The sequence below is a fragment of the Palaemon carinicauda genome, chromosome 9, assembly GCF_036898095.1.
Source record: "Palaemon carinicauda isolate YSFRI2023 chromosome 9, ASM3689809v2, whole genome shotgun sequence".
NCBI lineage: Eukaryota > Metazoa > Arthropoda > Malacostraca > Decapoda > Palaemonidae > Palaemon > Palaemon carinicauda.
This window is the reverse complement of record NC_090733.1, coordinates 63,509,408-63,535,759: the sequence shown is the minus strand read 5'-3', so window position 1 is coordinate 63,535,759 and position 26,352 is coordinate 63,509,408.

The window sequence follows — 26,352 nt, the reverse complement described above, 5'->3', positions numbered from 1 at the left end:
ATAAAAATTGCAGTTTTGGGAATTTAATCTCGACCCATGTAGTTTAAGGAAAGAACCAACATACGCCGTGGTTACACTAAGGCCCTCTAACGTGCGTATCTACGCTGTGACGTCACGAACATGGCGTGCGTCACTGTCAACAAGTTTAGGTTAGTCCTCCCTATGTTTCGTTAAAGAAAACTAGATGTAGGAGAGAATGTTTAAGGGGTAGCTATAGTATTAGTAGAAGAGAGCTAAAAATACAATTGAAAGAAGAGTGAAGAAAATTCTTCACACCCTGGGGATAAAGGGAGGAAAAAGGGAGAGGGGTTAGTTCCGGCAAATGTGATTCAACTACTTGTTAGTATGAGCGAGATAAGGTTACTGGCTGAATGATGAGTGAAGTTGTTCTTCACATCATCGTCCGTTTAAAGTTAACAAAACGCTGTTGGCGTTAATTAAAATCAATTGAATCAAAATTTATGCTTTCACGTGAATTTGGGGAAAATTGAACCACGCAGGCAATGTTTCACGGAAGCGTTAATATAAGTAAATGATCAGTGTTAACTTGAAACGTACGATGCAATAGTAATTAAAGGATTAAAAACACTCAATTCTTCCCACCCTAGGGGTACGGATAGAGCAAACAAAACGTATGCCAATAACGGTCGAGTTCAGCAACAAGTCAGGCCAAATGACAAATTAAAAATTATGGGGGTGCATCCCAATCCCGGTCTGACACCCAACGTTTTACATGAAATGATTTTACATATAAAGTGACTGGCATGATGAAAGCTTTGAATTTGTCGCCTGACAAAAGGAGAAAAGTTACCTCCTTCTCGGCTTTAAAAGGTGAAATGTTATTTGACACTAGCCTGAATGATAAAATGAGACAAACTAGGTCCTTGGGGACATCGTATTTCTGACAACTAAGGTCTTGGATGTCATTTTCAAGGGAAATGTTTGCAAGGTGAACATTTAAAGCAAAGCTTATATTCAGCACGAGCTGAAGGATATCAGGGGGATTATAGAAACATGACAAGTTGTCAAGGCAAAAGCTACATTTACGTTTCGAAGTTAAAGCATGGGATTGACCTGGAAAATGCTGCTGTATGACTTGGCAAAAATAATAAAAGTTTAATGTGACGTCATAAATGACTGAATGAAAATAATAAATAACGTTCAATGTACCGTTATCCTTAAGTAAATTGATTTGTAAACAGGCTCTAAGCTCCGGTGCTAGGTCTACATGTGTGACCTTCGCTAAATCCGCCGTCAGCGCAAAAGGTTCCTCTCTGACAACTAAAGTCTCAACCTTGCGATCACGCAGCTCCTTCTGAGAGCGAGTTTCAGATTTTGACGTGGATATTTTAGCGTCAACACGGGTAGGAGCGGAAGTTACTGGCTTAAAGATAGGACGATCAGGCAACGTGGGCACTGGTCCATGGAATGGTACGGTAACTACGGGTTTAGTTATTGAATTTACAACCGGTACAGGCCTCTGCTGGCCATCACGCACACGGTTAAGTTGGGTGGTATTTGCGCTACCACTTGGGGGGTCCATGTTAAGACTGTGAATGAGTTTTTCTCCGGGACGGACTGTCACCGGCGGCAAAGACAAAGGGGGTTGAGGGCGATGAAACGCTGGTGGCTTAAGGTTCGGAGATGAGGATAAAGCAGGTGGGGCTGACTCAAAATTACTAATCGTATGCCGTGTTGGCAACATAGTATTGAAATGTGACGATTTTACTGGTTGGGGAACTGAGACAAAATTACGAACATTGCACTTGACTGCCGATATATTAGAAGGATCAACTAAGGGATCATTAATGACATTTTCAACGGGACGTGTCACTGAAGGTGTCGTCCTCGTTGAAGAACAAGACTGATTAGGTTTTATAGATAAATTTGGATGAGCCATGAGGCTATTAAAAGCAATCTCAATTTTACTTGAACAGGCAGCAAGCACTGGATAATTTAATTTAACAATAGGATGGTCGTAATGACGTCTCCAAAAATTCTTGTAATTACAAAGTTCATCTCTTACTTTACCAATAAGGTTTTTAAAATGATTTACGGCCTCTGGACCCATGCTGGGAAAATCTACAGAAGCCAGACCATGAAGTGCGAGGTCTGCGTCCTCACAAACAAAGGTGAACGTCAACTCCTGTTCCTTAAGCCTAGCGTTAATCTCCTCGGGGCTAAGCGTTTCCGCCTTAGGCGTTGGAGGAACGTTTACGTTAAACATGAAGTCCGCCATCTTGGAATGACCACGTTTTGATGAACGGATTCGTAAAAGCAAACAAAGGGTAACTGAATTTTCAAAAGGAATGTAAAAATGAAACTTTACAAATTTACAAGGTTGATAATTGAACATCTAAATTTACTCATGATGAGAAAAAAGGGTTAAATGGACAAAAATATGAATCATGAAATTACTTTAAAATTCAAAGTGACCGGGTCCAACAAAGCAGACGATGCCCAGGTCACGTGACTTTAGACTTTGCTAAAAATGAATCATTTACGCACGTGGCGATAATGACTAATCAATTTACTTCAAAGAACATATTAGAAAGCACATGGGCTTATGAATGCAAAGATTCAAGTTAAATGTTAAAATAACAGGTCGAGGCTGACACTGTTGTGACGATTTCACAATTACGGGTGCACTAAGGCGACCACTGAACTAATCAAAATGTAGATTGGCGCACAAGGCAGCGACTTCAAAGAGCACTTTCGTGGAGGCTAAACAAATATAAAATTTCCCTCACGCGGAGGTAAAACAAAAATATCCTCACTAAAGGACAAAAACAATATTTCCTCGCTAAAGGAAATTAAATCAACTACACGCAGTAATTTACTTACGGTAGCAAACAATTACGAACCCTTAGTTTGGGCTGTAAACAAGATCCGCCATCTCGGAACAAACACGTGGAATGAAACGGACTTGGTGAAATTAAGTTTCTACGTTACTCGTAAGAACACTTAAAATTATGTTACGCCAATTCGCTCGGTAGGACAAGGACATGTGCTAGGTATACAGGGAATGTTAGTTAGAAAAGTTAAGGTTGGTTAGGGAAGGTAAACGACACAAAGGAAGGTAGACCAAGGTACAAAATGTTACAAATTAAAATGCTTAGCTAGCAAAATTAGTTGACAGAACGAGTACACCGGCGCTCTAGCTGAGCAGTAGACACGGGCGTCTGAACAACAAAAAACCTTAGTTCAAGTAGCTTAGAACTTTCTGGTATAAGTGGATTCCGCCACACGTGGGTGAACGGATCCGAGATAAAGTGAAGTTCCTACGACAAATTCTAGTCTTTCTGTAGAGAACATTCAAGCAACAAATTAACCTGGTTACGTAGCTCTTTCCTTAAACACGTGGTCGATACAAAAAGATCATGTTGATTACAAATTTCTCTTCCCAATTAAAGTCTGGGCTTTACACATTCGACAAACTGGCTGTGTGCGTGTGGGTAAGTGATATAGCGAGTTACTATGAGCTTAATCAAGCTGATTAATTACGTTAATGCTTCATAAGTCAAAGGTAAAAGATCCGGTTCGAAGGACCACTCGTGTGGAGAATTTTTTAACGGTTACGTTCTGAGTGGGAACTTAGTCCGGGAAAGTCTCCTTATAACAGTTACACAAAGTTCAACAGGGGAGGATAGGAGCACTTACTCTCGGGGCACAAACACCCTGCTAATACTTTACTGTCACAATTCACAAACCAACACTCTAAATACAAAAGGGGGAAATTTTACTGTCCAGAGGCCGAAGCACTCCACACGTAGGATTAAGAATAATTTATGGCCTACTCTAGCTTTGTCAGGTCTATAGTCATTTCATTCTCAGGCTCTGTTCCGGCTCCGTCCCAGCTACCCCAATGAAATGCTGGACAGTTATTTTACGTTAATGTAAGGTAGACAAAATCCAAAATGGGAGCAGTGATGTAAAGTAGTTTAAAAGTTTAAAGATAAGGATCTTTACCTTCGAAGCAAATATATTAATGCAAAGTACCTCGCTGTTACCACCTATAGACTTACTTAGGTTTTCTCTTTAAATATTGGGTACTTTGTCCCGTGATCAACTATTCATTTCACACATTAAAATAAATGAGGGAGCAAAAATACTAAAGAGGTTTAATTAACCTAATATTGATTTATTTCACAAATTTACATGAAAGAAACGGACATCTTAACAAAGGCAAAAAATGGTATAAAAAGCGATGCAATTCAAATAATGAAAATGATGAGTTAGACACGTGGTCTGCAACAATCAAAATAGGGTCTGGCACGTGGCCCACGTGACCCAGAGACTATGTTAGTCTCAAAAGGCAAAAATTTGTATAGAAAAAATATATACACACAATCCCACCGCACACAGTCCGAATAGTGTAATTAGCCAGGTACCCTATAAAGTTGAAATTAGTCTAAGCTAATAAAAAATGGGGGAAACTAAATGGCCATTGATGTAGTACCTGCACTCCTTTGAAGTTTAGTCCTCTGCCCGTGATAGCTGTTGACCTGGTTGTTGCACTAATTGGCACACTGTACTCTTGCCTGGCTCACCCCAAAGAATCTCACTTTGGCTGCAACTAGGTACACCAGGTTCCTCTTCTCAATCTCTCCGACCGGCAGCAACAGGACTCGTTGGTGAGACACGTTTTGGAAGAGGGGGAGCGAGGGGTGAGCCAAAAGTGGCCGGGTTCAATGACCAGGCAGGTCAGCAGGCCAGGGCAGCTTTTCGTAGAATGTGGTCGACACTATGGTCGAAGAGATCACCTGGCTTCACCTTTCCAGACAGGTGAAGAGCTTGATGCGCATGGTAATCCATTGGGGGTGCCATATCGGGACTTAAGGACAGGGCAATATATTGTTGAAAGGAGTGCAGAGGAGGCAGGATTTTGTACTAAATACTCAGATAAATCTTGCTGCTCTGAGGGAGGTTATATATACAATAATCCTACCTATTCTGGCTTGCTAAAAATTAATATTTAAAATGATTAATTAGCAATGGACTGGTACGATGGGCATACATCTTAAAATTAACAAACCTTAATTGGTATTGAGAAATATAAGATGCATTAATTCAGCAGTATTGAAATTGATATAAAAATTGCAGTTTTGGGAATTTAATCTCGACCCATGTAGTTTAAGGAAAGAACCAACATACGCCGTGGTTACACTAAGGCCCTCTAACGTGCGTATCTACGCTGTGACGTCACGAACATGGCGTGCGTCACTGTCAACAAGTTTAGGTTAGTCCTCCCTATGTTTCGTTAAAGAAAACTAGATGTAGGAGAGAATGTTTAAGGGGTAGCTATAGTATTAGTAGAAGAGAGCTAAAAATACAATTGAAAGAAGAGTGAAGAAAATTCTTCACAAATACATATTGTGAAGAATTTTCTTCACTTCTTCTTTTAGTCGTATTTTTAGCTCTCTTCTACTAATACTATAGCTACCACTTAAATGTTCTCTTCTACATTCTATTTTCTTTAACGAAACATAGGGACGACTAATCTAAACTTGTTGACAGTGGCGCACGCCATGCTCGTGACGTCACAGCGTAGATACGCACAACAGAAGGCCTTAGTAGTAACCCCGGCGTATGTTGGTTCTTTCCTTAAACTACATGGGTCGAGATTAAATTCCGAAACTGCATTTTTTATATAAATTTCAATACTGCTGAATTAATGCATCTTATATTTCTCAATACCAATTAAGGTTTGTTAATTTTAAGATGTATGCCTATCGCACCAGTCCATTGCTAATTAATCATTTAAAATATTATTTTTAGCAAGCCAGAATAGGTAGGATTATTGTATATATAAACTCCCTTAGAGCAGCAAGATTTCTCTAAGTATTTAGTACAAAATCCTGCCTCCTCTGCACTCCTTTCAACAACACATTGCCCTGTCCTGAAGTCCCGATATGGCACCCCCAATGGATTACCGCGCGCATCATGACCGTCACTTGTTTAGCAAGGTGAAGCCAGGTGATCTCCTCGACCTTAGGGTCGAGCCCATTCAAATAGAAGCTGTCGTGACCGACTGACCGGCCCGGTCAGTTAATCTGTGCACCTCTGGCTCACCCCCATCCCCCTCTTCCAAAACGTGACTCACCAAGGAGTCCTGTGGCTGCCGGCTGGAGACTGTGAAGGAGTGGAACCTGGGAACCTTAATTACCACAAACGAGGATTCTTGGGGTGAGCCAGGCAAGAGTGCAAAGTGCAAAGTGCGACCAGGTCAACAGCTATCACAGGCATAGGACTAATCTTCAAAGGAGTGCAGGTACTACATCAATGGCAATAGTTATTCCCCCATTATTTAGCTTAGACTAATTTTAACTTGATAGGGAACCTGGCTTTTACACTATTCGGACTGTGTGCGGTGGGATTGTTAATATTTTTCCGTTATCATTTCTGGTTTGAGACTGGCATAGTCTCTGGGTCACGTGGGCCACGTGCCAGACCCCATTTTCATTTTTGATTGTTGCAGACCACGTGTCTAACCCATCATTTTCATTATTTGAATTGCATTTCTTTTGATACCATTTTTTGTGTTATTAAGATGACCGTTTTCTTTTAATGTAAATTTGTGAATAAATCAATATTAGGTTAATTAAACCTCTTTAGTATTTTTTGCTCCCTCATTTATTTAATGTTTAAACTGGGAATATTTAAAGAGTAAAACCTAAGTAAGTCTATAGGTGGTAACAGCGAGGTACTTTGCATTAATATATTTGCTTCGAAGGTAAAGATCCTTATCTTTAAACTTTTAAACTACTTTACATCACTGCTCCCATTTTGGATTTTGTCTGATTACATTAACGTAAAATACCTGTCCAGCATCTCATTGGGGTAGCTGGGACGGAGCCGGAACAGAGCCTGAGAATGAGATGACTATAGACCTGACAAAGCTAGAGTAGTCCATAAATTATTGCTATTTCTACGTGTGGAGTTCTCCGGCCTCTGGACAGTAAATTTCCCTTTTGTATTTAAGAGTGATGGTTAGTGAATTGTGACAGTAAAGTATTAGCAGGGTGTTTGTGCCCCGAGAGTAAGTACTCATATCCTCCCCTGTTGAACTTTATGTAACTGTTATAAGGAGACTTTCCCGGACTAAGTTCCCACTCAGAACATAACATAAAAAATTCTCCACACATATGTCAAAATGTAGCTCTGATAGAGCGGAATACATATACATGGGAAAACACGGTGTGGCAAAAGGAGAATTCAAATAAATAAACAGTTTGTCGATTTTCTGGATTACGAAGGGAGCGGTGTCCTTACAGATGCATTAAAGTTAGCTGCATTAGAAATTATGTTAAAATTCAGTTTAGTAATTTATTTTGACCCACGCAGTTTAAGGAAAGAACTAACATACGCCGGGATGAGGTGCCTTGCTCTGCGTATCTACGCTGTGACGTCACGAGCAAAACGTGCACTACTGTTAAGTTTATTTGATTTAGAATAGTTTTCCCGATGATTTTATAAAGAAAACTTAAGGTAGGAGAGAACGTTCAAGGGGGTAGCTATAGTATTATTAGGAGAGAGGTAAAAATACGATTGAAAGAAGAAGAGTGAATAAAAAAATTCTTCACAGGCGGGACAGGAATAGAAATGAAACTATAAGAAAGATTAATCGAGTGCCATATGTGGATGAGATCAGAATGAAGGGTAAATGGAGATGATTTAGGTATGCTCTTCGTGGAATCGCACTCCATAAGAGAGATTAGTTCACCAAAAGTTCAACTGAGCTCCACAAGGCACTAAAAGAGTTGGAAGGCTCATATCTATAATGGTGAGCACTATAAAGTGCGAAGTAGGAGATGATGAATGGAGAAGTATTAAATTAAAAGCTCATGATAGAGACGACTGGCGAAATCTGACCGAGGCCCTTTGCGTCAGTAGGCGTAGGAGGAGATGATATATATAAATATATATATATATATATATATATATATATATATATATATATATATATATATATATATATGTATACATATATATATATATATATATATATATATATATATATATATATATATATATATATATATATATATATATATATATTGTAAGGACACCGCTCCCTTCGTCGTCCAGAAAATCAACAAACTGTTTATTCATTTGAATTTTCCTTTCGCCACACCGTGTTTTCCCATGTATATGTATTCCGCTCTATCAGAGCTACATTTTAGCATATGTATTATTTCATTACATGTTTCTGTTAACTCATAATTCGTATATTTGTAAGTGTAAGAAAACACATATATTTTGGCGGGCAATTCAATCTGATTTGGCGCCAGCGCCATCCTACCTTTCCGTCCGCACCTTGTAATATACTCCCACGCACATTTGAATAAAGTATCAGTTGATCTTGGTGACGCTTGTCTCACTGTCCTTACAACTGGTGACCCCGGAGTTGAAAGTAGCATCAGCGGTTTTGGCTTTGCCATAAACGGACTTATTACAGCCGTGCCTCCTTCTCTATACTCCGTTACCTTAGGCGTGAGCCACCCTTTGGTTCTCCCACACTTTGGTGCATGTAAGGCAGTAGGATGAGCTTAACCGACATATCAACTTCTCACCTCTTCGCCGACTCGTCGTCTGGCCACGATGCAGGAAGCAACACGCCCATCACACCCAACGGCCTCGCCTCCACGCCCAAAGTCAAACTGCCGCCCTTTTCTCATCACAACACCGCTTCCTGGTTCCTGAGAGCAGACGTACTCTTCCACGTCGCTAGACTCAGCGACTCCTGCACCAAGGCTGACATCGTTCTCACCTCCATACCTGAAGAGGTATTCGACAAGATTTCCCCATGGCTCGACGCCCAGGTCGGCCAAGTTTCATACGACGACCTGAGAACGAAACTCATCGGTATCTACTCCCTCTCCGTCTCAGCAAGGGCACAGAAAGTCCTGAACCTCGCCGGCGAGCCCATGGGTGACACCTCTCCTGTCGAGGCGTGGGACGAGTTATCCGGCCTGCTTATGCTCCCCAAAACAGCAACGGCCGACGACGTGAGATTAGCTTATCTCGCGAGATCTTTCTTCGACGCCTACTACAGGACGTAAGGGCCCAATTGACAGACGCCGACACGCTCCCAATGAACGAACTCCTGTCGAAGGCTCAGAAGCTCCACGAGGCCTCCAAAGCATCTCGCCTCAGAGCATCATTGTCAGCACCGCCTTCGTTCTCCTCCTTCAGCAGCTGCTCTTCCATAGACTCCTCGGCAACGGCCCCTGAGGACGACGAGATCAACATTCTATCAAGAAAGAAACCGCCGCAACCAACACGACCGAACCCTAGGACTAACCCAGCATGGTGCTTCTACCACCAACAGTTCAGCAGCGACGCCAACAAATGTAGAGCACCATGCAGTTTCCCTAGAAGACGACACCAGAAGCATCCACCTGCCACCATCGCAGCCGCAGTTAACCAAAACAAAAATGGTTTCTATATCCTTGATACCATTTCCAACCGCAGACTCATGGTAGACACCGGCGCAATGCAGTCAACGTTCCCACCTTCAAAGTCCGACCTAGACCGTGGTCCCGACAAAAACGCTCCCTCACTCATCGCCGCCAACGGATCTCCCATACGGTGCTATGGGATCAAGACCCTCTAGATATCTATCATAGGCCGTTCGTATTCTTGGCCCTTTGCTATCGCTGACATCAATCGCCCCCTCCTCGGTGCGGATTTCCTCACCCACCACGGACTCCTCGTCGATGTCGCTAACAAACGTTTCATCGACACGGGAACCTGCCAGTCCCGTGCCCTAGAATACGGCCCTACAACAATGTCCGTATCCGCCGTAACGACGCACCCCTACGCCGACCTCCTACGAGAATTTCCCGAGGTTTTTAAGCCCGAGCTCCGACACTCGCCAGGTTCCCCGTCCAAGCACTGGATCTACCACCACATCACAATGACAGGACCTCCTACTCACGCCAAATTCCGCCGCCTCCCGCCCCAGAAACTGAAGGATGCCAAACGCGCCTTCGAGGACATGGAACGCATGGGTATATGTAAGAAAGCATCGAGCCCCTGGGCATCGCCCCTACACATGGTAAAAAAGCCGGACGGGTCCTGGAGACCTTGCGGCGACTACAGGCGCCTCAACCTCATCACAACGCCCGATCACTACCCGCTGCCCAACATGCAGGACCTAACGAACGCGTTGCACGGCGCAAAGTATTTTACCAAGATGGACCTCCTCAAGTCTTATTTCCAGGTCCCCGTATTTCCGGAAGACATCCCGAAAACTGCCATTGTAACGCCGTTTGGATCCTACGCCTTCGCATACTCAACCTTCGGTCTACGCAACGACTAATGGATAGCATTCTGGGTGACCTACCTTTCTGCGTCTGCTACGTTGACTACATCCTGATATTCTCGAAAACCAAGGAGGAACACCGGTGGCACGTCCGCACCGTCCTCAAACGCCTACAGGAGAACGGCCTGGTCGTACGTTTCGACAAATGCACGTTCGGTGCGCAAGGAGTGGATTTCCTTGGTCACCGCGTATCCTCGTGCGTGGTAAACCCATGACAACCAAGGTCGACGCCATCAGAAAGTTCCCGATACCTACGACCATCCCCCAACTTCAGGAGTTCCTAGGGATGGTCAATTACTACAGGCGCTTCATCCCCAACATCGCACAAACCCTGTCACCCCTCGACAACGTCCTGAAAGGAAAAGCGAAAAAACTTGAGTGGGGTTTGCCCCAGCAACAGGCATTCGCCCGGACGAAGGATGCCCTCGCGAATGCCACCACCCTGGCTCATTTCGACGATAACGCGCCCCTGCGACTAACGACCGACGCCAGCAACGTCGCCTGTGGGGCTGTGCTGGAGCAACTCGTTGATGGTTCTCCTCGACCGCTGGCATTCTTCAGCAAGAAATTGAAACCCGCCGAAACAAGATACAGCACCTTCAATAGGGAACTCCTCGCTGTCTATCTCGCCGTCCGCCACTTCAGGCACATCTTGGAGGGCACTCCCTTCACAATCGCGACGGACCATCAACCCCTCGTACGCGCTTTCACGAAATCAACAGACGCATGGTTCTCCCGACAACAACGTCATCTCGCAACAATCGCCGAATTCGGGTGCACCATACGTTACGTCGCAGGAAAGAAAAACCCAGTCGCGGACGCCCTTTCAAGGGTTGAAATTGACGCAATCCACCTGGGAATCGACTGCGCCAATCTCGCAACCGAACAACGCACCGACCGAGAAGCACAGGATCACCTGACGGGGCCATCCACGCTCAAGATAAGTGCGATTCCCCTCGGACCAGCAGGAGTAACTATTCTTTGCGACACCACCACCAGCCGCCCACTTCCCTGGATACCAGCCTCCTGCAGAAGGAAAATATTCGATATCATCCATGGACTTTCACACCCCTCAGGACGCACCACCGCTCGCCTTCTGTCTGAAAAGTTCGTCTGGCCAGGGATAAAAAAGGACGCCCTGGAATGGGCGAAGTCATGCATCAACTGCTAGTCAAGCAAAGTCAGCCGTCACACCAAATCGGGGGTAGGCGATTTCCCCCAGCCAAAAAGACGTTTCGGTCACATACACATCGACGTTGTGGGACCATTGCCCCCTTCTGGATCTGCTCGCTACCTGCTCACGATCATCGATCGCTCCACGAGGTGGTTGGAGGCATCGCCGATGACCGAAGCTACGACTCAAGCATGCGCCGAAGCCCTTTTGTCAAACTGGGTGAGCAGGTTTGGCGTTCCTGACGACATCACGACAGACAGAGGCCCCACTTTCCTCTCAGAAATATGGCTCGCTTTGGCGAACCTGATGGGGATGACGCTCCACAGCACCACAGCATACAACCCCGCGGCAAACGGCATGGTCGAAAGAACTCACTGCGCCCTCAAGGCATCCCTGATGGCGAGCTGCACCAACGGGGACTGGAAATCACGACTTCCTTGGGTACTCCTCGGCCTTCGCGCAGACTGCGAACCTTCGCCCGCCGAAAAGGTTTATGGGGAGCGCTCGCAGTTCCTGGAAAATTCTTTCCCTCATCAACCGACGACACGCAGCTGCATCACCTAAGGGACATAGCCAGGAAGTTCAGGCCATGTCTCAAAACTTACCAGGACAGAACTAAGCACTTCAAGCCAAAAAACCTGGATGACTGCGGGTACGTTTTCGTCCGTGTCGACGCTCATCGACAACCACTAATTAGACCTTATCGAGGCCCCTACCGGGTAATTAAGAAGACAACGAAAGCCTTCCTTCTCGATGTCCATGGCCAAGAGGACTGGGTCTCAATAGACCGCGTGAAACCAGCGTTTCTCGAAGGAAGCGACACCGCTTCCGTCGGACCTGGCAGATCCAGAGTGCCACCTCAAAACAAGGCGCCCAGCGAAAGAAAAATCATCAAACGATGACAAGAGGAAGAGATCCTTACGCCGACCGCCGGCGCGCCCCTCCGTTCAAAAACAAGAGGAACCCTCCGATGCCCGAAAAGATACGAAGATTGATCATCAGCCCTCTACGCCGCCCGGTGTCTTGGGGGGGGAGTACTTGTAAGGACACCACTCCCTTCGTCGTCCAGAAAATCAACAAATTGTTTATTTATTTGAATTCTCCTTTCGCCACACCGTGATTTCCCATGTATATGTATTCCGCTCTATCAGAGCTGCATTTTGACATATGTATTATTTCATTACATGTTTCTGTTAACTCATAATTCGTATATTTGTAAGTGTAAGAAAAAACATATATTTTGGCGCAATTCAATCTGATTTTGCGCCAGCGCCATCCTACCTTTCCGTCCACACCTCGTAATATACTCCCACGCACATTTGAATAAAGTATCAGTTGATCTTGGTGACGCTTGTCTCACTGTCCTTACAATATATATATATATATATATATATATATATATATATATATATATATATATATGTGTGTGTGTGTGTGTGTGTGTGTGTGAAGAATTTTCTTCACTCTTCTTCTTTCAATCGTATTTTTAGCTCTCTTCTACTAATACTATACCTACCCCTTGAACGTTCTCTCCTACATTCAATTTTCTTTAACGATACATAGAGAGGACTAATCTAAACTTAAACTTGTTGACTAGCGCACGCCATGCTAGTGACGTCACAGCGTAGATACGCACAACATAGGGCCTTAGTGTAACCACGGCGTATGTTGGTTCTTTCCTTAACTACATGGGTCGAGATTAAATTCATAACCTGAATTTTAAATATAAATTTCAATACTGCTGAATTAATGCATCTTATATTTCCCAATACCAATTAAGGTTTGTTAATTTTAAGATGTATGCCCATCGCACCAGTCCATTGCTGATTAATCATTTAAAATATTAATTTTTAGCAAGCCAGAATAGGTAGGATTGTTGTATATATAACCTCCCTCAGAGCAGCAAGATTTATCTGAGTATTTAGTACAAAATCCTGCCTCCTCTGCACTCCTTGCAACAATACATTGCCCTGTCCTGAAGTCCCGATATGGCACCCCCAATGGATTACCGTGCGCATCAAGCTCCTCACCTGTCTGGAAAGGTGAAGCCAAGTGATCTCTTCGACCTTAGCGTCGAGCCCATTCAACTAGAAGCTGTCTTGACCGACTGACCGGCCCGGTCAGTAGTTAATCCGTCCACCTCTGGCTCACCCCCATCTCCCTCTCTCCCAAAACTCGACTCGCAAAAGATTGCTGCCGGTCGGAGAAATTGAGAAGATGAGGACCCTGGTGTACCATAGTTGCAGCCAAAGTGAGAATTTTGGGGTGAGCCAGGCAAGAGTGCAAAGTGCAAAGTGCGACCAGGTCAACAGCTATCACGGGCATAGGACTAATCTTAAAGGAGTGAAGGTACTACATCAATGGCCATTTAGTTATCCCCCATTTTTTCTTAGCTTAGACTAATTTCAACTTGATAGGGAACCTGGCTTTTACACTATTCGGACTGTGTGCGGTGGGATTGTGTGTAAATATTTTTCCATTATCATTTCTGGTTTGAGACTAGCATAGTCTCCGGGTCACGTGGGCCACGTGCCAGACCCCATTTTCATTTTTGATTGTTGCAGACCACGTGTCTAACCCATCATATTCATTATTTGAATTGCATTTCTTTTGATACAATTTTTTTGTGTTGTTAAGATGTCCGTTTTCTTTTAATGTAAATTTGTGAATAAATCAATATTAGGTTAATTAACCCTCTCTAGTATTTTTTGCTCCCTCATTTATTTATTGTTTAAACTGGGAATATTTAAAGAGTAAAACCTAAGTAAGTCTATAGGTGGTAACAGCGAGGAACTTTACATTAATATATTTGCTTCGAAGGTAAAGATCCTTATCTTTAAACTTTTAAACTACTTTACATCACTGCTCCCATTTTGGATTTTGTCTGATTACATTAACGTAAAATACCTGTCCAGCATCTCATTGGGGTAGCTGGGACGGAGCCGGAACAGAGCCTGAGAATGAGATGACTATAGACCTGACAAAGCTAGAGTAGGCCATAAATTATTGCCGCTATTTCTACGTGTGGAGTTCTCCGGCCTCTGGACAGTAAATTTCCCTTTTGTATTTAAGAGTGATGGTTAGTGAATTGTGACAGTAAAGTATTAGCAGGGTGTTTGTGCCCCGAGAGTAAGTACTCATATCCTATAAGGAGACTTTCCCGGACTAAGTTCCCACTCAGAACACATGTAAAAAAATCTCCACAATATGTATGTATACATACATATACATATATATATATATATATATATATATATATATATATATATATATATATATATATATATATATATATATATATATATATATATATATATATATATATATATATATATATATATATATATATATATATATATATATATATATATATATATATATATATATATATATATATATATATATATATATATATATATATATATATATATATATATATATATATATATATATATATATATGTGTGTGTGTGTGTGTGTGTATATATATATGTATATATATATATATATATATATATATATATATATATATATATATATATATATATATATTTATATATATATATATATATATATATATATATATATATATATATATATATATATATATATATATGTATGTTTGTATATATGTGAAGAAATTTTCTTCACTCTTCTTCATCCTTTCTCATTTTAGGCACTCTCCTAATATTATTGTTACTCCTTAAACGTCCTTTCCTACATTAAGTTTTCTTTACCAAAAACATCGGGTAAACTATTTTAAACTAACTGAACTCGTGACAATAGTGAACGCCATGTTCGTGACGTCACAGCGTAGATACGCATAGCAAAAGCCTTAGCGGGCGTAAGGTGGTTCTCTCCTCAAACTACGTGTATCGAGATGAAATATTAAACTGGTTTTTAATATAATTTTAATACTGCTGACTTGAAAGCAGCTTTTATTTCTCAATGCCAATTAAGGTTTGTTCATTTTAAGATGTATGCCCATGGCACCAACCCATTGCTAACTGATCATTAACTAATTAATTTTTAGTAAGCCAGAATAGGTATTATTATTGTAAATGTATATTCCCTTAGAGCAGCAAGATTTCTCTAAGTATTTTGTGCTAAATCCTGCCTCCTATGTACTCCTTACGACAATATATTGCCCTGTCCTAAAGTCCCGATATGGCACTGTGGAGAATATTTTATGGTATGTTCTGAGTAGGAACTTAGTCCGGGAAAGTCTCCTTATAACAGTTACATAAAGTTCAACAGGGGAGGATATGAGCACTTACTCTCGGGGCACAAACACCCTGCTAATACTTTACTGTCACAATTCACTAACCATCGCTTTCAAATACAAAAAGGAAATTTACTGTCCAGAGGCCGGAGTACTCCACACGTAGAAATATCAATAATTTATGGCCTACTCTAGCTTTGTCAGGTCTATAATCATCTCATTCTCAGGCTCTGTTCCGGCTCCGTCCCAGCTACCCCAATGAAATGCTGGACAGGTATTTTACGTTAATGTAATCAGACAAAATCCAAAATGGGAGCAGTGATGTAAAGTAGTTTAAAAGTTTCAAGATAAGGATCTTTACCTTCGAAGCAAATATATTAATGCAAAGTTCCTCGCTGTTACCACCTATAGACTTACTCTTCAAATATTCCCAGTTTAAACATTAAATAAATGAGGGAGCAAAAATACTAAGAAGGTTTAGTTAACCTAATATTGATTTATTCACAAATTTACATCAAAGAAACGGACATCTTAACAATGACAAAATGGAATCATAAAAATGCAATTCAAAATGATGAAAATTAGTTAATTAGGCACGTGGTCTGCAATAATAAAAAAAAAATCGAAATGGGGTCGGACACGTGGCCCATGTGACCCAGAGACTGTGTTAGTCTCAAAAGGCAAAAAATTGTATAGAAAAAAATATATACACACAATCCCACCGCACACAGTCCGAATAGTGTAATTAGCCAGGTTCCCTATAAAGTTAAAATTAGTCTAAGCTAATAAAAAATTGGGGAAAACTAAATGGCCATTGATGTAGTACCTGCACTCCTTTAAGATTAGTCCTATGCCCGTGATAGCTGTTGACCTGGACGTCGCACTAATTGGCACCTTGCACTCTTCCCTGGCTCACCCCAAAAATTCTCACTTTGGCTGCAACTAGGTACACCAGGGTCCTCTTCTTCTCAATCTCTCCGAACGGCAGCAATCTTTTGCGAGTCGAGTTTTGGGAGAGAGGGGGATGGGGGTGAGCCAGAAGTGCACGGATTCACTGACCAAGTGACCAGGCAGGTCCGTAGGCCAGGGCAGCTTCTTGATGAATGGGGCTCGACTCTAAGGTCGAAGAGATCACCTAGCTTCACCTTTCCAGACAGGTGAGGAGCTTGATGCGCACGGTAATCCATTGGGGGTGCCATATCGGGACTTAAGGACAGGGCAATATATTGTTGCAAGGAGTGCAGAGGAGGCAGGATTTTGTACTAAATACTCAGATAAATCTTGCTGCTCTGAGGGAGGTTATATATACAACAATCCTACCTATTCTGGCTTGCTAAAAATTAATATTTAAAATTATTAATTAGCAATGGACTGGTGCGATGGGCATACATCTTAAAATTAACAAACCTTAATTGGTATTGAGAAATATAAGATGCATTAATTCAGCAGTATTGAAATTTATATTTAAAATTCAGTTTAGGAGTTTAATCTCGACCCACGTAGTTTAAGGAAAGAACCAACATACGCCGGGGTTACGACTAAGGCCCTCTATCGTGCGTATCTACGCTGTGACGTCACGAGCATGGCGTGCGCCGCTGTCAACGAGTTTAGGTTTAGATTAGTCCTCCCTATGTTTCGTTAAAGAAAATTGAATGTAGGAGAGAACGTTTGAGGGGTAGCTATAGTATTAGTAGGAGAGAGTTAAAAATGCGATTGAAAGAAGAAGAGTGAAGAAAATTCTTCACAGGCACCTCCACTGGGATACTCACGCATCATGACCCTCACCTGTTTTGGAAGGTGAAGCCAGGTGAACCTACACGGCCCTAGTGTTGCCCCATTCGTTCGGAAGCTATAGTTGTGACCGGCTGACCGTCCTGGTCAGTTCATCTGCGCACCTCTGGCTCACCACCCGCTCTCCCAAAACTCATATCACACCAGGACCTGCGGCTGAAGATAGGGAAGAACACGGGCCTGGGAATCCCTATTGCCAAAAGTGAGGATTCAAGGGGTGGGCCAGTCAAGGGCACATTGTGCAAACTGCAACTATTTTGTCAACAGCCATTTGAGGACAAGGAGTGCAGGTAAAAATACGTGGCCACTTAGTCTTTCCCCCATCTTTTAGCTCAGATTATTTTTTTCTTAATTTAGGTTCAACTGTCTGTTACATATTTCGGGCTGTGAGCAGTGGGATTGTTTGTTCTGTTTTTACACATTTTTGCTTTCGAGACTATTATTCTCTGGGTCACATAGGCTATATGTCCGACCCCATTTCAATCATTAACCATTGTAAAAGACCACGAGTCTAATCACCCATAATTTTTTATTAATTTGCATTTCCTTTTGTTACATTTTGTGTTCGTTTGATGTTCAGATGTCCATTTCTTTTAATGTAAATTTGTGTAATAAATCAAGATTAGGTTAATTAAACCTCGTCGTATTTTTACTCCTTCATTTGATTATGTCTATGAATATTTAATTTCGGGACAATATACCGGATATTTTGAAAGGGGTCAGTAACTTTGAATAAGTGTGTTAGCGAGTGACTTAGTATTGAATATATCTGCTTCGAAGGTAAAGATCCATATCTTTAACTTTTACTTTACTTTACATCACTGCTCCCATTTTTTTACCATTGTCTCAATAATCACTAATGTAAGATTCCTGTCCAGCATCTCATTTGGGGTCCATGGGACGGAGCCGAAACAGAGCCTAAGAGTGTAGATGACCTTAGACCTGACAAAGCTAGAGTAGGCCATCAAATTACTTTTACTTCACGTGTGGAGTTCTCCGGCCTCTGGACAGAGTACAATCTCCCGCTTTTTTTTTTTTTTTTTCATTTAAGAGTGATGGTTAGCGAACTCATGTGAGGAAAGTTATTAACAAACTGTTTGTGCCCTGAGCGATAGTGCTCCTTATCCTCCCCTGTTAATCTTTTAGGAACTGACGTAGGGAGACTTTCCACGCCTAACAAGTTCCCACTCAACACTTAAAAAAATCTCCACACGAGTGGTCCTTCGAACCGGATCCTTTACCTTTGAGTTATGAAACCTTAATGTAATTAATCAACTTGATTAAGCATACAGTAACTCGAGATATCACTTACCCACACGCACCAGGCAGTTTGTTGAATGTGTAAAGCCCAGTCTTTAATTGGGAAGAGAAATTTGTAGTCATTATGATCTCTTTGTATCGACCATGAGTTTAAGGAAAGAACTACGTAACCAGATTAATTTGTTGCTTGAATGCTCTCTACAATTTGTCATAGGAACCTCGTTTTGTCTCGAATCCGTTCACACACATGTCCTGGCGGGTTCCGCTTATAACTAGTGAGTTCTAAACTGCTTAAACTAAGGTTTTTGTGTTGTTCAACCTCCTTGTTTACTGCTCAACTAGAGCACCGGTGTACTCGTTCTGTCAACTAATTTTGCTATTTTAACATCTAATTTGTAACATTTTGTACCTTGGTCTAGCTTCCTTTTTGTCGTTTCCCTTTCTTAACCTTTCTAATTAACGTTCCCCATATACCTAGCATGTGTCCTTGTCCTACAGAGCGAATTAGCGCACCATAATTTTAAGTTTTTCTTACAAGTAGCGTAGAAATTTAATTTCACCAAGTCCGTTTCATTCCACATGTTTATTCCGAGATGGAGGATTTTGTTTAGAACCCAAACTAAAGGGTGCATAGTTGTTGTTTACCGAACGTATCTTACTGCTTGTAGTTCCATTAATTAACTATGTAGTTTCATTTGTAACTTCATTGTTTAACACTTACAAGCACGACATTGATTTAAGCTTTATCCTCTGTGTGAGGAGATTTTGTGTTTGTCCTCTGTGCGAGGATATTTAACTTTGTCCCCTGCCGGGGAAAAATTAGTGTGAACTTTACATAAGGAGACTGTCTAGCCTCAACACGAGGCAACTTTTGTCCTCCGTGTGAGGAGATTTTATGTGTTACCTCCACGTTGGGGAATATATCTTTGCCCGTTTGTAGGTGTAAATTCATTTGTTCTTTTCATAGGATTCTTTGTTTTGTATTGTGCTTTAGCGAGGAGATTTTGTTTTACCTCTGCGTGAGGGAAATTTTATTTGTTTAGCCTCTACGAGAGTGTGCTTTAACAGTTAAGTTGTGGCCTCGTGCACCCATTTATATTTTGAATCGTTCGGCGGTCGCCTTAGTGCGCCCGCAACTGTGAAATTGTCACAACAACAGTGTCAGCCTCGACATGTTATTTTAACTTTTAACTTGAATCTTTGCATTCATAAGCTCATGCGCTTCCCCACATGTTTTGCTTCTCATAAGTAATCTGAATCAGTCAGTTATCGCCGTGTGCGTATATAATTCATTTTTGTGAAGTTTTTGTCACGTGACCAGGTATCGTCTGCTTTGCTGGGCCCGGTCCATTTGAATTTTAAAGTAACTTTGTTATTTACATTTTGTGTTGTCATTTAACCGTTTTCCTCTCATTATGAGTAACTTTAGACATTCAATTATCACTCTTGTAAATTTGTAAAGTTTAATTTTCACGTTCCTTTGAAAATTCAGTTACCTTTTGTTTGCTTTAATGAATCCGTTCATCAAACGTGGTCAATCCAAGATGGCGGACCTCACTCTCACTATAAGCTACAATCCACTGCCTAAGGCGGAACCGCTCAGCCCAGAGGAGATTAACGCTCAGCTTAAAGAACAGGAGTTAACATTCAACTTTGTTTGTGGAGATGCAGAATTAGCACTTCATGCTCTCGCTTCAGTAGATTTTCCTAGCATGGGTCCTGAAGCCGTGGCTCATTTCAAAACTGAAGTTGGTAAAGTAAGAGATGAACTTTGTAGTTACAAGCATTTTTGGAGACGTCATTACGGCCAACCCATTGTTAAAGTAAACTATCCTGTTCTTGCTGCCTGCACAAGTAAAATTGAAATTGTTTTTAATAGTCTAATGGCTCATCCAAATTTAATCCTTAAACCTAATCAGTTTTGTTTTTCTTCAAGGTCGACACTTCAGTGACACGTCCCCTTGTAAACGCCATTAACAATCCCTTAATTGATACCCCTAATGTCTCGGCTGTCAAGCACAATGTTCATAATTTTGCATCAGTTGCCCCATCTGTTCAATCGCCACATTTCAATACTATGTTGCCAACATGCCACAAGATTAGTAATTTTATGTCAGTCCCTCATGCTCCGTCCTCATTTCCAAACCTTAAGCCAGCGTTCAATCAGACTTAACCCCCTTTGGCTGTACCGCCCTTGACAGTGCTTTCCGTAGAAAATACCATTCATTGTCTCACCATGGACCCCCACTAGTGGTAGCGCAAATACCATCTAACCTGACCGTGTGCGCGAAGGCTAGCAGAGGCCTGTACCAGTAAATTAATTTATTAAGCTTGTACCATCCCATTGACCAGTGTTCACGTTGCCTGATTGTCCTATCCTTAAGCCCGTAACTTCTGCTCCAACCCACGTCGACTCTAAAACATCCACGTCAGAACTTGAAACCCACTCTCAGAACGAGCCGCGTGATCGTAACCTCAAGACTTTAACAGTGAGAAAGGGACCTTTTGCACTGACGGCGGATTTAACGAAGGTCACACATGTAGATCTAGCACTGGAGCTTAGAGCTTGTTTACGGTTAACCTTGTTTGAGGATCATGGTATCATGAGCATCATTTATAATTTCCATTCAGTTTTATATGGCACCACCTTAAACTTTTATTATTTTTGCCAAGTCATACAGCCGCATTTTCCAGGTCAATCCTTTGCTTTAACTTCAAAGCGTAAATTTAATTTATGCCTTGACAATTTGTCACATTGTTACTACAATCCCCCTGACATCCTTCAGCTTGTGCTGAAACAGAGTAGAGCTTTGCTAAAGTGTACTGTCAATGACTCATATTCTAAAATTTCCCTTCAAGATGACATCCAAGACTCTCACGGTCAGAATTACAATGTCCCCATAGACCTAGTTTGTCTCAGTTTGTCATTCAAACTAGTGTCAGATAACTTTTCACCTGTTAACGCCGAGAGGGAAGTAACTTTTCTCCTTTTCTCACTCAACAAATTCAAAGTCATTTTCTTTGCAAAATCATTTTATGCAAAACGTTGGATGTCAGACTGGGACTGGGATTCACCCTAATAATTTTAAATTTGTCATTGGCCAGACTTGTTGCTGCACTCAACTGTTATTGACTCACGTTTTGCTTACTCTATCCTTAATCCTTGGGTGGGAAGAATTGTGTTACTTTTGATCATTTGATTACCCTTGCATCGTACGTTTAAAGTTAACACTGATCAATTACTTATCTTAACGCTTCCGTGAAGCATTGCCGGCGGGTTCAGTTTTGCCTTCATTCACATTTTTAACTTGATTGAATTTAATCAACGCTAATAGCGTTTTCTTAACTTTAAACAGACGTTGATGTGAAGAACAACTTCACTCACTTGTTCATCCAGTAGGTTTACCATGCGCAAACTAACAAGTAGTTGAATCACATTTGCCGGAACTAACCCCTCTCTCCTTTCTTTCTCCTGTAAGGACATCGTTTTGCCCGTTGTGTTTCCTCCCCCTGAATACATTTCTGATAATTGTAATTTTATTATTTTTTCCATGCAGTGGATTTTTGTATCATGATTTTTCGCTCTTTAAGAGCTTTATTTTAATGTATAATATTGTATATTTCCTTAGGCTACCGCCTTAGTATTTGTTAATTTGTTTTGTATAAAAAACACAATGATTTTGGCTGTTAGAACAGTTTCCCTTCCGGGGCTACTTTTCCGTCCGCACTCTGTAATATAGTGACCGTTGTAAGTTTAGTGAACCGTCAGTCTCTCTCCACTCGTCTTGCTGTCTCACAACTGTGATCCCGGAGATGTTGGTAACACATAGCAGTTTTGGCTTGCCATTAACAGACTAAATACATCTGCATTACCTTCGTATATCTCCTTTTGCCATTAACGTTTAACGACATCTTTTGGCTTTATTCCACACTTCAGTTTTTTCGTGAGACAGCACCGATGAGTATATCTGACATAACCAGCTCACGCCCTTGGCCCGATGCATCAACTGACCATGATGAAACCACCCAGTCCATCGTGCCCAGCAACCACTTAGCTGCGCCCAAAGTCATGCTGTCACCGTTCTCACAGCACGGCACCGCCTCCTGGCTCCTGAGGGGGGACGTACTCTTCAGGGTGGCCAAGCTAAACAACCCCTGCGCCAAAGTTGATATGGTCCTGACCTCCATCCCTGAGGGGGTGTTTGAAAGGATCTCCCCATGGCTCGACGCTCACTCCAGTAAGGTATTCTACGATGACCTGCGAAACAAACTAATTACTGTAATATATACTCACTTTCCTTTTTGGCAAGGGCACAGAAGGTCCTTGATCTCAGCAATAGATCCATGGGCGACACCTCTCGCGTAGAAGTGTAGGATGAACTGGTTGGACTCCTCATGCTGCCCAAGACTGAAGCCAATGGACGACGACGAGAGATAAGCCTATTTCGCGAAATATTCCTTCGACGCCTTCCACAGGACATGAGAGCCCAGCTCACTGATACCGACACCCTGCCGATGAACGATCTCCTGTCAAGGACACAGAAGTTATATGAAGCTTCCAAGGCCTCCCGCCTTGCCGCATCATCCTCCTTCAGCTGCTCATCCCTCAACTCCTCGGCGGCACCCTCTGTTGATGACGACAAAATCCTCGCCCTGATGAAGAAGAAACCTCCACAGCCGATGCAGTAGAACCATAGACTGAACCCGACTTGGTGCTTCTACCACCAGCAGTTTGGGAGCAACGCAATGGAGTGCAGGGCCACCTGCAAGTTCTCAAAGAAATTTTGACGCAATATCCAACCGTAGGTTTAGGGTTAACACCGGCTGTAAGCAGTCAACATTTCATCCCTCACAGGCCGACCTAAACCGTGCGCCTAGCAGTTATGCTCCCTCACTCATCACTGCCAATGGATCTCCCATACGGTGTTATGGAACTAGGGTGCTGAAAATCTCAAACAAGAGCCGATTTTACTCTTGGCCTTTTGCCATCACCAACATCAGACACCCCCTCCTTGGCGCAGACTTCCTGGCTCACCATGGTCTACTCATCAACGTCGCCGAGAAACGCCTCATCGACACCGGGACATGCCGAAACCGCCCACTAAGAGCTGGTCCTAGTATCACAACCATCTCTGCTGTCGTAGCGCAGCCGTACGCTGCCCTTCTTCAGGAGTTCCCTGACGTCTTCAATTTGGAACTTCGACAGTCGCCGGGGTCCCCCTCCAAGCACGGGGTCTACCACCACATCAACACAACGGGATCTTCCACGCACGCCAAGTTCCGCCGCCTCCCGTGGCAGAAACTGAGAGATGCTCAGCTTGCCTTCGAAGACATGGAACGGATGGACATATGCAGTCCTTGGGCGTCTCCTCTCCACATGGTGAAGAAACCGGACAGGACATGGAGGCCCTGCGGTGACTTCCGGTGCCTTAACCTCATCACAACACCAGACCACTACCCTCTTCCGAACATGCAAGACCTCACCAGCGCTCTTCATGGGGCAAAAATTTTTACTAAAATTGACCTTCTTAAATCATACTTTCAGGTTCCTGTGTTCCCAGAGGACGTGCCTAAGACAGCCATCATAACACCGTTTGGCTCCTACACCTTCTCATATTCAGCCTTCGGCCTAGGCAACGCTGGGGCTACGTTTCAACGATTGATGGACAGCAATCTGGGGGACCTGCCGTTCTGTGTCTGCTACGTGGACGACATCTTAATTTTCTCCAGGACGTAAGAGGAACACTAGAGACACGTCAGCGCTGTGTTGAAATCCCTTCAGGAGAACAGTTTGATCGTGCGCTTCGACAAGTGCTCATTCGGCGCCGAGAGGGTGGACTTCCTTGGACATCAAGTATATGCAGCGGGCGTGAAGCCCACATCGACCAAGGTAGACGCCGTGAAAATCTTCCCAACCCCAACGACCATCCAGCACCTTCAGGAGTTTTTGGGAATGGTAAACTACTACCGTCGCTTCATCCCCAACATCGCCCACATCCTGACTCCCCTCAATGACGTCCTGAAGGGAAAAGCCAAGAAGCTCGTCTGGGGTCCCCTGCAGCAACGCACCTTCGACAGGATGAAGCCTGCCCTCGCCGAAGCCACCACCCTGGTGTACCACGATGACACCACCCCCCTGAAGTTGATTACCAACGCCAGCAACGTCGCCTGTGGTGCTGCCCTTGAACAGATTGTAAATGGTTACCTGCAGCCCTTGGCCTTCTTCAGCAAGAAACTCAAACCTGTGGAAATTAGGTACAGCACGTTCGACAGGGAGCTCCTCGCCGTCTACCTCGCCGTCCGCCATTTCAAATACATGCTTGAAGGTACCCCTTCCACCATCGCGATGGACCACCAGCTTCTGATCCACGCTTTCACAAAGTCTTCAGATGCATGGTCCTCTCACCAACAACAACACCTGGCAGCCATCGCAGAATTCAGCTGCACTATCAGCTATGTACCGGGGAAGAAGAACCCCATCGCTGACGCCCTCATTAGAATCGAGATCAACGCAGTCCACCTGGGGATCAACTACACCAACCTCGCCGTAGAACAGCAGAGCGATCTGAAGGCCCAGGACTATCGAACGACAACACCAACGCTACAGATGAAGGACATTCCCCTCGGCCCGGCCGGATAAACCATACTCTGCGACACCAGCACGGGGCACCAAAGCCCATGGATTCCTGCCTCCTGTGGAAGGAAGATCTTCGACGTCATCCACGGATTATCACACCCCCCAGGTCGCACTACAGCCCATCTACTATCCGAGAAATTTATCTGGCCAGGGATCAAGAAAGACGCCCGTGAGTGGGCGAGAACTTGCATTAACTGCCAGACGAGTAAGGTCAACCGCCATACTGAGTCGGGAGTCAGCGACTTTTCCCAACCTAAGAGACGATTCAGACACATCCACGTGGACGTCGTGGGACCTCTGGCGCTTTCCGGTTCTGCAAGATATATCCTGACGATCGTCGACCGCTCCACTAGAGGGTTAGAAGCGACTCTGATGTCCGAAGCAGCCACCCATGCCTACGCCGAAGCTCTCCTGTTGAGCTGGATCAGCCGCTTCAGTATCCCCAATGATATCACGACGGACCGAGGTTCTGCCTTCTTGTCAGAGATCTGGCTCTCTCTGGCAAACGTGATGGGAATGACACTCCACAGTACCACGGCATACAACCCTACAGTGAATGGCATGGTTGAGAGAAGTCATCGCACTCTCAAGACAGCCCTGATGGCGAAATGTACGGACGAACATTTGAAAGCGCAACTCCCATGGGTCCTCTTTGGCCGTCGCTCCACTTCCCGGGCAGATGGCGAACCTTCCCCTACGGAGAAGGTCTACGGTGAGGCACTTACAGTCCCTTGCGAGTTCTTCCTTGCAACTACCGACGACATTAAGCTGAATCACCTGAGAGAGATCACTGGGAAATTAAGGCCATGCCTGAAAACATACGAGGGCAGGACCAGACACTTCATGCCCAAGAACCTAGATGACTGCGACTACGTCTTTATCCGGGTCGATGCTCACCGCCAACCCCTGACTAGACCTTATCGCGGCCATTACAAGGTCATC